General features: G+C 50.0%; 1 pseudogene; it reads left to right on the forward strand.

Annotated features, from left to right (window-relative positions):
- The window catches only part of LOC138278710 (zinc finger protein 208-like), a 236,817-nt pseudogene that overhangs the window by 162,057 nt on the left and 60,810 nt on the right, over window positions 1-13,950 (forward strand).

The raw sequence follows: 13,950 nt of genomic DNA on the forward strand, positions 1-13,950 counted from the left end.
GCTGCTGCTGCTGCCAACCCCTCAGACAGGTTTCTGCCCTCCTGGGGTCCAGCCAGGCTTGTCCCAGGATGGCAGAACAAAGGACTTCCTCTGAGAGAGGGTGTTACACTCTCTCCCTTTGGAAAATGGTGTGAAGGCAGGGGAGGAGTAGCCTCCCCCAGCCTCTGGAAATGCTTTCTTGGGCACATTTGGTGCCCATTTCTGCATAAGCCAGTCTACACCGGTTCAGGGACCCCTTAGCCCTGCTCTGGCGTGAAACTGGACAAAGGAAAGGGGAGTGACCACTCCCCTGACCTGCACCTCCCCTGGGAGGTGTCCAGAGCTCCTCCAGTGTGCTCTAGACCTCTGCCATCTTGGAAACAGAGGTGCTGCTGGCACACTGGACTGCTCTGAGTGGCCAGTGCCACCAGGTGACGTCAGAGACTCCTTCTGATAGGCTCCTTCAGGTGTTGCTAGCCTATCCTCTCTCCTAGGTACTGGACCAATTGGAGTCGCTTTACAGTGTGATGTGTGTGTACCTGACTGAAAGCCTTCGTCCTGATGAAGTCCTTGAGTGGAATTAAATTCTGTGAGGAAAGTGTTTTTTTGTATGGTGTGGTTGCACAACCTCACCATGGAATGAAGGCACAATTCCGTATCTAGCCCACTCAGGTTTGTTTGTAGAGCCGTAGCTCACTCCTGGGTAGCTGTAGCTTCGAGTAATTAGGCTTTATCAAAGGAACAAGTGAAGTACCAAATTAGCCAAATAAGAAGAAAAAATTCCAACACCAATTTATGAAAATAGATTATATTTTTACCTATAAACAGGCACCCCAATGACAAACATCCACCAGTGTTCCGGAAATATGAATCAATGAATCACTCCTTATCAATAATGTCATAAATATTTTTAATCTACTATGACTCACGGTTTTGGGTTAGCCACAGCGGGTAATTTCAATATGGCTACAAGTGCACTCTTGTGGGGTCCGACTCCGATAGGGAACCAGTAATGGGGACCAGACAGGTTTCTTTGAACAGTTACTGCTTGGTTAAAGCAGTTCAAGGTCCTAAGGGCAAACTGTTATAGGAATCACAGGAGTGGTCCTGATGCAAGAGACGCAGGACGCTGCAGATGCTGAGGTTGCTGAGCCAGTGTCATGGGGTCTTCCTGTGGCGATCCCTGGGTCTAGGATCACAGGAGTGGTCCTGATGCAAGAGACGCAGGACGCTGCAGATGCTGAGGTTGCTGAGCCAGTGTCGTAGGGTCTTCCTGTGGCGATCCCTGGGTCTAGAATCACAGGAGTGGTCCTGATGCAAGAGACGCAGGACGCTGCAGATGCTGAGGTTGCTGAGCCAGTGTCGTAGGGTCTTCCTGTGGCGATCCCTGGGTCTAGAATCACAGGAGTGGTCCTGATGCAAGAGACGCAGGACGCTGAAGATGCTGAGGTTGCTGAGCCAGTGTCACGGGGTCTTCCTGTGGCGATCCCTGGGTCTAGAATCACAGGAGTGGTCCTGATGCTAAAGGCGCAGGACGCTGAAGATGCTGAGGTTGCTGAGCCAGTGTCACGGGGTCTTCCTGTGGCGATCCCTGGGTCTAGAATCACAGGAGTGGTCCTGATGCAAGAGACGCAGGACGCTGAAGATGCTGAGGTTGCTGAGCCAGTGTCACGGGGTCTTCCTGTGGCGATTCCTGGGTCTAGAATCACAGGAGTGGTCCTGATGCAAGAGACGCAGGACGCTGAAGATGCTGAGGTTGCTCAGCCAGTGTCACGGGGTCTTCCTGTGGCGATCCCTGGGTCTAGAATCACAGGAGTGGTCCTGATGCAAGAGACACAGGACGCTGCAGATGCTGAGGTTGCTCAGCCAGTGTCATGAGGTCTTCCTGTGGCGATCCCTGGGTCTAGAATCACAGGAGTGGTCCTGATGCAAGAGGGGCAGGACGCTGAAGATGCTGAGGTTGCTGAGCCAGTGTCGTAGGGTCTTCCTGTGGCGATCCCTGGGTCTAGAATCACAGGAGTGGTCCTGATGCAAGAGACGCAGGACGCTGCAGATGCTGAGGTTGCTGAGCCAGTGTCATGGGGTCTTCCTGTGGCGATCCCTGGGTCTAGAATCACAGGAGTGGTCCTGATGCAAGAGACGCAGGATGCTGCAGATGCTGAGGTTGCTGAGCCAGTGTCACGGGGTCTTCCTGTGGCGATCCCTGGGTCTAGAATCACAGGAGTGGTCCTGATGCAAGAGACAAAGCACGCTGCAGATGCTGAGGTTGCTGAGCCAGTGTCACGGGGTCTTCCTGTGGCGATCCCTGAGTCTAGAATCACAGGAGTGGTCCTGATGCAAGAGGCGCAGGATGCTGCAGATGCTGAGGTTGCTGAGCCAGTGTCACGGGGTCTTACTGTGGCGATCCCTGGGTCTAGAATCACAGAAGTGGTCCTGATACAAGAGACGCAGGATGCTGCAGATGCTGAGGTTGCTGAGCCAGTGTCATGGGGTCTTCCTGTGGTCTAGAATCACAGGAGATTTACTTTGGCCTCAGTGGGTCGATATCCTCCAGTGTCCAGTTGACGAACAGCACAAAACCAGTTGCCACTGGTCTCCTGTTATCGCAAAACCAGCGGTTCCCGTTAACGTGCAGTCATTTCAGTGCTGAACGACCAAACTGCACTCTGACATCTCTTCCTGGTGTAGCAGACTCAGTGCAAAGTTTGAGGGTCAGGACTCAGTCTCCCAGTCTGCATTTTGGCATCCAATGGCGTTAGGGATTTTTTTGGCGCTGGGCTCTCAAGGGAGCAGGCCTTTATTGTCCTGCGGCTGTAACAGGCAGTCAGCCAAATAACTCTTGGAGTCACCTTCTAGGCCTGGGCCTTGTAGACAGCTTTTCCTTGAGGGGGCCACCTATTTCGTTATTCCAAATATCACACAACACACTGCACCAAGAAGAATGGATCATTGTAAGTAAAAGTATTTAATACTACAGGAATAATGTGTTTCCCAATACATCTAAAACAACTGCACAGAATATTAGAAAAACTGCACATTATTAAACACATATAGCAACATTTCTAACATTGTTAAGGTGTCACCTACAACCTAAAACCATAACTTCTACTTCTGTGTGCCATACTAAGAGAGCATGGAAGGCAGAGCAACTTGCAATGTTGAGTTTCGTAAGGAGAAGAGATGCACTGCATACTTTGTTGACAGCAAAGGATGTCTTTATTAATGGATGTGTGAAGACAATGTTCCTTGCGAAGGGCAAACATGTGCTGCAATACCAGTCAGTTGGTCTTTCTCCGGGACGTGGCTTTATCAGCTTCAGACAAGGTGTAGCATTTGCAGAGTGTGCTGGCAGGAGGTGAGACCGTCTCTGGCAGAAGCAGAGGAGATAATCTGGGCAAAGAACCTCTCTTGAAACGTGGTCAATGGGCAGTCCTTATCAACTAAATCTTACCAGAAACTTCTGACACAAGTTTAGGAATGTCTGGCATAGGTTATGTGCATCAAGATGTGCGTCCCAGGTGTATCCTTACGAACATATAAGGTAAAAGGATGTCAATTCAGACAGCACTATTTTGGTTGTATGTCTATATGTGTTATTATTCAACCTTGACATGGTAAGGAGTAGACATCTGACCCAGATGAACGTTGCATCAAGTGTTGTATGTATGTCATTTTTTAGGAAGGTAGCCTCTTTCTAGCCTTGTTACCCCCACTTTTGGCCTGTTTGTGAGTGTATGTCAGGGTGTTTTTACTGTCTCACTGGGATCCTGCTAGCCAGGGCCCAGTGCTCATAGTGAAAACCCTATGTTGTCAGTGTGTTTGATATGTGTCACTGGGATCCTGCTAGCCAGGACCCCAGTGCTCATAGGTTTGTGGCCGATATGTGTTCCCTGTGTGGTGCCTAACTGTATCACTGAGGCTCTGCTAACCAGAACCTCAGTGTGTATGCTCTCTCTGCTTTTAAAATTGTCACTGCAGGCTAGTGACTAATTTTACCAATTCTCATTTGCACACTGGAACACCCTTATAATTCCCTTGTATATGGTACCAAGGTACCCAGGGTATTGGGGTTCCAGGAGACCCCTCTGGGCTGCAGCATTTCTTTTGCCACCCATAGGGAGCTCAGACAAGTCTTACACAGGACTGCCACTGCAGCCTGAGTGAAATAACATCCACGTTATTTCACAGCCATTTTTCACTGCACATAAGTAACTTATAAGTCACCTATATGTCTAACCCTCACTTGGTGAAGGTTAGGTGCCAAGTTACTTAGTGTGTGGGCACCCTGGCACTAGCCAAGGTGCCCCCACATTGTTCAGGGCAAATTCCCCGGACTTTGTGAGGGCGGGGACACCATTACACGCGTGCACTACAGATAGGTCACTGCCTATATGTAGCATCACAATGGTAACTCTGAACATGTCCATGTAACATGTCTAGGATCATGGAATTGTCACCCCAATACCACTCTGGTATTGGGGGGACAATTCCATGCATCCCCGGGTCTCTACCACAGAACCCGGGTACTGCCAAACTGCCTTTCCGGGGTTTTCACTGCAGCTGATGTCAACCCCTCAGACAGGTTTCTGCCCCCCTGGGTTCTGGGCAGCCCAGTCCCAGGAAGGCAGAACAAAGGATTTCCTCTGAGAGAGGGTGTTACACCCTCTCCCTTTGGAAATAGGTATGAAGGGCTTGGGAGGAGTAGACTCCCCCAGCCTCTGGAAATGCTTTGATGGGCACAGATGGTGCCCATCTCTGCATAAGCCAGTTTACACCGGTTCAGGGATCCCCCAGCCCTGCTCTGGTGCGAAACTGGACAAAGGAAAGGGGAGTGACCACTCCCCTGACCGGTACCTCCCAGGGGAGGTGCCCAAAGCTCCTCCAGTGTGTCCCAGACCTCTGCCATCTTGGATTCAGAGGTGTTGGGGCACAATGGACTGCTCTGAGTGGCCAGTGCCAGCAGGTGACGTCAGAGACCCCTCCTGATAGGTGCTTACCTCTTTCAGTAGCCAAGCCTCCTCTTTCAGTAGCCAAACCTCCTTTTCTGGCTATTTAAGGTCTCTCCTCTGGGCTATTCCTCAGATAACGAATGCAAGAGCTCACCAGAGTTCCTCTGCACTTCCCTCTTCGACTTCTGCCAAGGGTCGACCGCTGACTGCTCCAGGACGCTGACAAAACTGCAACAAAGTAGCAAGGAGACTACCAGCAACATTGTAGCGCCTCGTCCTTCTGGCTTTCTTGACTGTTTCCTGGTGGTGCATGCTCCGAGGGCTGTCTGCCTTCACCGTGCACTGGACGCCAAGAAGAAATCTCCTGTGGGTCGACGGAATCGTCCCCTGCCAACACAGGCACCAAACTTCTGCATCACCGGTCCTCTGGGTCCCCTCTCATCCTGATGAGCGTGGTCCCTGGAACACAGGAGCTGGGTCCAAGTGTCTCCCACAGTCCAGTGGCCCTTCTGTCCAAATTTGGTGGAGGTAAGTCCTTGCCTCCCCAAGCCAGACAGCAAACCTGTGTACTGCATGATTTGCAGCTGCTCTGGCTTCTGTGCACTTTTCCAAGGATTCCTTGGTGCACAGCCTATCCTGGGTCCCCAGCACTCCGTCCTGCGTTGCCCAACTCGCTGAGTTGAAATCCGACGTCGTGAGACCCTTCTTTTGTGACTCTGAGTTCACAGATATTCTAAGTGCCTGTTCCGGTACTACTGCTGATGCTGCCTGCTTCTGCAGGGGCTCTCTGAGTTGCTGAGCACCCCCCTGTCTCCTCCTCCAAGGGGCGACCTCCTGGTCCTTCCTGCTCCCCAGCAGCACCCAAAATCCTCAACCGCGACTCTTGCAGCTACCAAGGCTTGTTTGCGGTATTTCTGCCTGGAAACACTTCTGCAACCTCCAGCACGCCGTGGGACATCTTCCATCCAAATGAGAAGTTCCTAGCCCTTTTCGTTGTTGCAGAATCTTTGGCTTCTCCCACCCGGAGGCAGCCGTTTTGCACCTTTATTCGAGGTTTTGTGGGCTCCTCCCCCACCTGGACACTTGCATGACTCTTGGACTTGGTCCTCTTCCTTTACAGGTCCTCAGGTCCAGGAATCCGTCTTCAGTGCTTTGCTGGTGCTTGTGGTCCGTGCAGAATCCCCTATCACAACTATTTTGTCTTTCTGGGGTAGTAGGTTAACTTTACTCCTACTTTTCAGGGTCTTGGGGTGGGGTATCTTGGACACCCTTACTGTTTTCTTACAGTCCCAGCGACCCTCTACAAACTCCCATAGGTCTGGGGTCCATTCGTGATTCGCATTCCACTTTTGGAGTCTATGGTTTGTGTTGCCCCTAGACCTGTGCCTACCTATTGCATCCTATTGTGATTCTACATTGTTTGAACTACTTTTCTTACTGTTACTTACTTGTTTTGGGTTTGTGTACATATAATTTGTGTACATGACTTACCTCCTAAGTGAGGGTATCCTCTGAGATACTTTTGGCATATTGTCACAAAAATAAAGTACCTTTATTTTTAGTAACTCTTAGTATTGTGTTTTCTTATGATATTGTTGTAGGAAAGTACCATCTTGCCTGGCATGTTACCCCCATTTTTCACTGTATATATGTTGTTTTAGTTGTATGTGTCACTGGGACCCTGGTAACCAGGGCCCCAGTGCTCATAAGTGTGTCTGAATGTGTTACTTGTGTAGTGACTAACTGTCTCACTGAGGCTCTGCTAATCAGAACCTCAGTGGTTATGCTCTCTCATTTCTTTCAAATTGTCACTAACAGGCTAGTGACCAATTTTACCAATTTACATTGGCTTACTGGAACACCCTTATAATTCCCTAGTATATGGTACTGAGGTACCCAGGGTATTGGGGTTCCAGGAGATCCCTATGGGCTGCAGCATTTCTTTTGCCACCCATAGGGAGCTCTGACAATTCTTACACAGGCCTGCCACTGCAGCCTGAGTGAAATAACGTCCACGTTATTTCACAGCCATTTTACACTGCACTTAAGTAACTTATAAGTCACCTATATGTCTAACCTTTACCTGGTAAAGGTTAGGTGCAAAGTTATTTAGTGTGAGGGCACCCTGGCACTAGCCAAGGTGCCCCCACATTGTTCAGGGCCAATTCCCCGGACTTTGTAGTGCGGGGACACCATTACACGCGTGCACTACATATAGGTCACTACCTATATGTAGCTTCACCATGGTAACTCCGAATATGGCCATGTAACATGTCTATGATCATGGAATTGCCCCCTCTATACCATCCTGGCATAGTTGGCACAATCCCATGATCCCAGTGGTCTGTAGCACAGACCCTGGTACTGCCAGACTGCCCTTCCTGGGGTTTCACTGCAGCTGCTGCTGCTGCCAACCCCTCAGACAGGTTTCTGCCCTCCTGGGGTCAAGCCAGGCTTGTCCCAGGATGGCAGAACAAAGGACTTCCTCTGAGAGAGGGTGTTACACCCTCTCCCTTTGGAAAATGGTGTGAAGGCAGGGGAGGAGTAGCCTCCCCCAGCCTCTGGAAATGCTTTCTTGGGCACAGATGTGCCCAATTCTGCATAAGCCAGTCTACACCGGTTCAGGGGACCCCTTAGCCCTGCTCTGGTGCGAAACTGGACAAAGGAAAGGGGAGTGACCACTCCCCTGACCTGCCCCTCCCCTGGGAGGTGTCCAGAGATCCTCCAGTGTGCTCCAGACCTCTGCCATCTTGGAAACAGAGGTGCTGCTGGCACACTGGACTGCACTGAGTGGCCAGTGCCACCAGGTGACGTCAGAGACTCCTTCTAATAGGCTCCTTCAGGTGTAGTAGCCTATCCTCTCTCCTAGGTAGCCAAACCCTCTTTTCTGGCTATTTAGGGCCTCTGTCTCTGGGGAAACTTTAGATAAAGAATGCAAGAGCTCATCAGAGTTCCTCTGCATCTCTCTCTTCACCTTCTGCCAAGGAATCGACTGCTGACCGCGCTGGAAGCCTGCAACACTGCAACAAAGTAGCAAAGACGACTACTGCAACTCTGTAACGCTGATCCTGCCGCCTTCTCGACTGTTTTCCTGGTGGTGCATGCTGTGGGGGTAGTCTGCCTCCTCTCTGCACTAGAAGCTCCGAAGAAATCTCCCGTGGGTCGACGGAATCTTCCCCCTGCAACCTCAGGCACCAAAAAGCTGCATTACCGGTCCCTTGGGTCTCCTCTCAGCACGACGAGCGAGGTCCCTCGAATCCAGCAACTCTGTCCCAGTGACTCCCACAGTCCAGTGACTCTTCAGTCCAAGTTTGGTGGAGGTAAGTCCTTGCCTCACCTCGCTAGACTGCATTGCTGGGAACCGCGACTTTTGCAGCTACTCCGGCCCCTGTGCACTTCCGGCGGAAATCCTTTGTGCACAGCCAAGCCTGGGTCCACGGCACTCTAACCTGCATTGCACGACTTTCTAAGTTGGTCTCTGGCGACGTGGGACTCCTTTGTGTAACTTCGGGTGAGCACTGTTTCACGCCTCCTCGTAGTGCCTGTTTCTGGCACTTCTCCAGGTGCTACCTGCTGCTGAGAGGGCTCCTTGTCTTGCTCGACGTCCCCTCTACCTCCTGGTCCAATTTGCGACCTCCTGGTCCCTCCTGGGCCACAGCAGAGTCTAAAAACGCTAACCGCACGATTTGCAGCTAGCAAGGCTTGTTGGCGTTCTTTCGGCGGGAAAACACTTCTGCACGACTCTCCACGGCGAGAGGGATCCGTCCACCAAAGGGGAAGTCTCTAGCCCTTTTCGTTCCTGCAGAAACCTCAGCTTCTTCTGTCCAGTAGAAGCTTCTTTGCATCCACAGCTGGCATTTCATGGGCATATGCCCATCTCCGACTTGCTTGTGACTTTTGGACTTGGTCCCCTTGTTCCACAGGTACCCTAGATTGGAAATCCACCGTTGTTGCATTGTTGGTTTGTGTCTTTCCTGCATTATTCCTCTATCACGACTTCTTTGTCTTTGGGGGAACTTTGCACTCACTTTTCAGGGTCTTGGGGAGGGCTAATTTTCTAACTCTCACTATTTTCTAATAGTCCCAGCGACCCTCTACAAGGTCACATAGGTTTGGGGTCCATTCGTGGTTTGCATTCCACTTTTGGAGTATATGGTTTGTGTTGCCCCTATCCCTATGTGTCCCCATTGCATCCTATTGTAACTATACATTGTTTGCACTGTTTTCTAAGACTATACTGTATATTTTTGGTATTGTGTACATATATCTTGTGTATATTTCCTATCTCTCACTGAGGGTACACTCTAAGATACTTTGGCATATTGTCATAAAAATAAAGTATCTTTATTTTTAGTATAACTGTGTATTGTGTTTTCTTATGATATTGTGCAAGTGACACTTGTGGTACTGTAGTAGCTTCACACGTCTCCTAGTTCAGCCTAAGCTGCTCTGCTAAGCTACCATTATCTATCAGCCTGAGCTGCTAGACACCCTATACACTAATGAGGGATAACTGGGCCTGGTGCAAGGTGCAAGTACCCCTTGGTACTCACTACAAGCCAGACCAGCCTCCTACAATTGTGCTATATGATATAAGTGGTATAGTAGGAGCTTTGCATGTCTCCTAGTTCAGCCTAAGCTGCTTTGCCATAGCTACCTTCTATCAGCCTAAGCTGCTATTCTAATAAGGGATAACTGGACCTGGCACAAGGTGTAAGTACCACAAGGTAGCCACTATAAGCCAGGCCAGCCTCCTACTCATTTATCTAAGGATTTGATCATTTCACAGTTCTAGGAAAGATAAGGTCTGGCAACATCTGCATCTAATGGCAGACTGACAATGATTCTGAATGAATCGGAAAAGATGGCTACTTCCATGGTTTGAGAATAGTGGATTATGTGCTTGGCCTAAGATCAAGAATGGCTGAGTACATGAAGAAGGCCACCAAGAACCTCCAGGCAAGCCAAGAATTGCAAAAGCAATGGCATGACCAGAAGGCTGTCCCGACAGTGTACCAACTAGGGCAGAAAGAGTGGGTCCTGGAGCCTGTAACACCAAGGGCACTCCAAGACAAATGGAGTCGACACATCACAGTTGAGAAAAAGGGTGAGGTGACTTATTTAGTTGACCTTGGCACTCCAAGAAGTCATCTCAGACTACTTCATGTGAACCGTCTAAAGCCCTACTATGACAGGGATGATTTAACCCAGCTCACGGCCACTGATGAGGGACAGAAAGAAGAGAGTGACCTTCTCTCTGATCTCTTCTCCAACACTGCAGATGATGGCTCGGTGGATGGAGTGGTCCTAGCAGACTGTCTTACTGAATCTCAGAAGGAAGACTGCAGGAACCTCCTAGGCCAGTTCTCCGAACTGTTTTCTCTAACACCTGGTCAGACTACATGGTGTGAACACATCATTGACGCAGGAGATAGTTTGCCTGTTAAGAGTAAAATCTACAGGCAACCTGATCATGTAAGAGATTGCATCAAAGCAGAAGGGCAGAAGATGCTTGACCTAGGAGTGATTGAGCACTCTGACAGCCCCTGGGCTAGCCTAGTGGTGCTGGTACCAAATCCTCACTCGCAGAATGGGAAAAAGGAGATGAGGTTCTGTGTAGATTGTAGAGGGCTCAACACAGTCACTAAGACTGATGCTCACCCTATACCCAGGGCAGATGAGCTAATAGATACACTGGCATCTGCCAACTATCTTAGCACAATTGTCTTGACTGCAGGGTACTGGCAGATCAAATTGTCACAGAATGCAAAACCAAAAACTGCATTCTCAACTATTGGAGGGCATTATCAATTTACAGTTAAACCCTGTGGTTTGAGGAATGCACCTGCCACTTTTCAGAGGTTGGTGAATACAATCCTCCAAGGTCTGGAAGCCTTTAGTGCCGCATATCTAGATGATATAGCTGTCCTTAGCTCCACCTGGGATGACCACCTGGTCCACCTATGTAAAGTTGTGGAGGCTCTGCAAAAAGCAGGCCTTACTATCAAGGATTCAAAATGCCAGATAGGGCAGGGGAAGGTGGTTTATCTGGGACACCAAGTGGGTGGGGAACAGATTCAGCCACTACAGGGGAAGATCCAGACTAGACTATTTTAGATTGGACTCCCACTACAACACAGACCCAGGTCAGAGCCTTTATTAGTCTCACTGGGTATTACAGGAGGTCCATTAAGAATTATGGCTCCATGGTTGCCCCTCTTAATGACCTCATGTAGGAGGCTGACCTGACTTATAGTGTGTACCAAGGGTACTTACACTCTGTGCCAGGTCCAGTTATCCCTTATTAGTGTAGAAGAGGTGTTTCTAGCAGCTTAGGCTGATAGAAGGTAGCTATGGAAAAGCAGCTAAGGCTGAACTAGGAGACATGTAAAGCTCCTACTATACCACTGATGTCATCTGCACAATATCATAAGAAAACACAATACACAGAAGTACTAAAAATAAAGGTACTTTATTTTTATGACAATATGCCAAAAGTATCTCAGTGAGTACCCTCAGTATGAGGATAAGTTATATACACAAGATATACGTACACAAACCAAAAATATGCAGATAATAGCAAAAGGAAGGAATGCAAGCAATGTAAAGTTACAGTAGATTGCAATAGGAGCACATAGGTATAGGAGCAACACAAACCATATACTACAAAAGTGGAATGCGAACCACGAATGGACCCCAAACCTATGTGAGCTTGTAGAGGGTCACTGGGACTGTAAGAAAACAGTGAGGGTTAGCCCACCCCAAGAACCTGAAAGGTAGGTGGAAAGTGCACCTACTACCCCCCCCCGAGAGAGCACAGAAGTCATGATAGGGGGTTTCTGCAAGAGGAACAACACCAGCAATGCAACAACAGTGGATTTCCGGACCTGAGTACCTGCAAGAGAAGGGGACCAAGTCCAAGAGTCGCAACAGTGTCGAGAGTGGGCAGGAGCCCAGGGAATGCCAGCTGAGGGTGCAAGGAAGCTGCCACCTGTTGGAAGAAGCTTGGAATTCTGCAAGAAAGAAGAGGACTAGGAACTTCCCCTCTGGAGGATGGATATCCCACATCGTGAAGAGGCTTGCAGAGGTGTTCCCACGCAGAAAGACCGCAAACAAGCCTTGCTAGCTGCAAGGGTCACAGTAGAGGTTTTTGGGTGCTGCTGTGGCCCAGGAGGGACCAGTATGTCGCCACTTGGAAGAGGAGACAGAGGGGGCGCCCAGCAACGTAGGGAGCCCTCACAGAAGCAGACAGCACCTGCAGAAGTACCTGAACAGGCACTTGGAAGAAAAGTAAACCGGAGTCCACCCGAAGTTACAAAAAGGAATCCCACGACACCGGAGGACAACTCAGAAGGTTGTGCACTGCAGGAAGGAGTGTCGGGGACCCAGGCTTGGCTGTGCACAAAGGAAATCCTGGAAGAGTGCACAGGAGCCGGAGCAGCTGCAAATTACGTGGTACCCAGCAATGCAGTCTAGCGTGGGGAGGCAAGGACTTACCTCCACCAGATTTGGACTGAAGAGTCACTGGACTGTGGGAGTCACTTGGACAGAGTTGCTGAGTTCCAGGGACCATGCTCGTCGTGCTGAGAGGGGACCCAGAGCTCCTGGTGCAGAGAGGAGGCAGGCTACCCCCAGAGCATGCATCACCTGGAAACAGTTGAGAAAGCCGGAAGGATGAAGCGATACATGGTTGCTAGTAGTCGTCTTGCTACTTTGTTGCGGTTTTGCAGGCGTCCTGAACAGTCAGCGTGCGATCCTTTGGCAGAAGGTGAAGAGGGAGATGCAGAGGAACTCTGATGAGCGCTTGCATTCGTTATCTGATGAGATCCCTAAAGCAGAGACCCTAAATAGCCAGAAAAGGAGGTTTGGCTACCTAGGAAGGAGGATTGGCTACTAAGAGAGGTAAGAGGCTATCAGAAGGAGTCTCTGACGTCACCTGCTGGCACTGGCCACTCAGAGCAGTCCAGTGTGCCAGCAACACCTCTGAATCCAAGATGGCAGGTCTGGGGCACACTGGAGGAGCTCTGGGCACCTCCCCTGGGAGGTGCAGGTCAGGGGAGTGGTCACACCCCTTCCCTTTGTCCAGTTTCGCGCCAGAGCAGGGCTGGGGGAATCACTGAACCGGTGTAGACTGGCTTATGCAAAGATGGGGAGCATTTGTGCCCATCAAAGTATTTCCAGAGGCTGGGGGAGGCTACTCCTCCCCAGCCTTTCTCACCTTTTCCAAAGGGAGAGGGTGTAACACCCTCTCTCTGAGGAAGTCCTTTGTTCTGCCTTCCTGGGCCAGGGCTGCCTGGACCCCAGGGGGGGCAGAAACCTGTCTGAGGGGTTGGCAGCAGCAGCAGCTGCAGTGAAACCCCGGAAAGGCAGTTTGGCGGTACCCGGGTTCTGTGATAGAGACCCGGGGGATCATGGAATTGTCGACAATTCCATGATCTTAGACATGTTACATGGCCATGTTCGGAGTTACCATTGTGACGCTACACATAGGTGGTGCCCTATGTGTAGGGCACGCTTGTATTGGTGTCCCCGCACTCACAAAGTCCGGGGAAATTGCCCTGAATAATGTGGGGGCACCTTGGCTAGTGCTAGGGTGCCCACACACTAAGTAACTTGGCACCCAACCTTCACCAGGTGAAGGTTAGACATATAGGTGACTTATAAGTTACTTATGTGCAGTGAAAAATGGCTGTGAAATAATGTGGCCATTATTTCACTCAGGCTGCAGTGGCAGGCCTGTGTAAGAATTGTCAGAGCTCCCTATGGGTGGCAAAAGAAATGCTGCAGCCCATAGGGATCTCCTGGAACCCCAATACCCTGCGTACCTCAGTACCATATACTAGGGAATTATATGGGTGTACCAGTATGCCAATGTGAATTGGTAAATTTAGTCACTAGCCTGTTAGTGACAAATTTGGAAGTAAAGTGAGAGCATAACCACTGAGGTTCTGGTTAGCAGAGCCTCAGTGAGAGTTAGGCATCACACAGGGTACACATACAGGGCACATACTTATGAGCACTG

The sequence above is a fragment of the Pleurodeles waltl genome, unplaced genomic scaffold (genome assembly GCF_031143425.1).
Source record: "Pleurodeles waltl isolate 20211129_DDA unplaced genomic scaffold, aPleWal1.hap1.20221129 scaffold_54, whole genome shotgun sequence".
NCBI lineage: Eukaryota > Metazoa > Chordata > Amphibia > Caudata > Salamandridae > Pleurodeles > Pleurodeles waltl.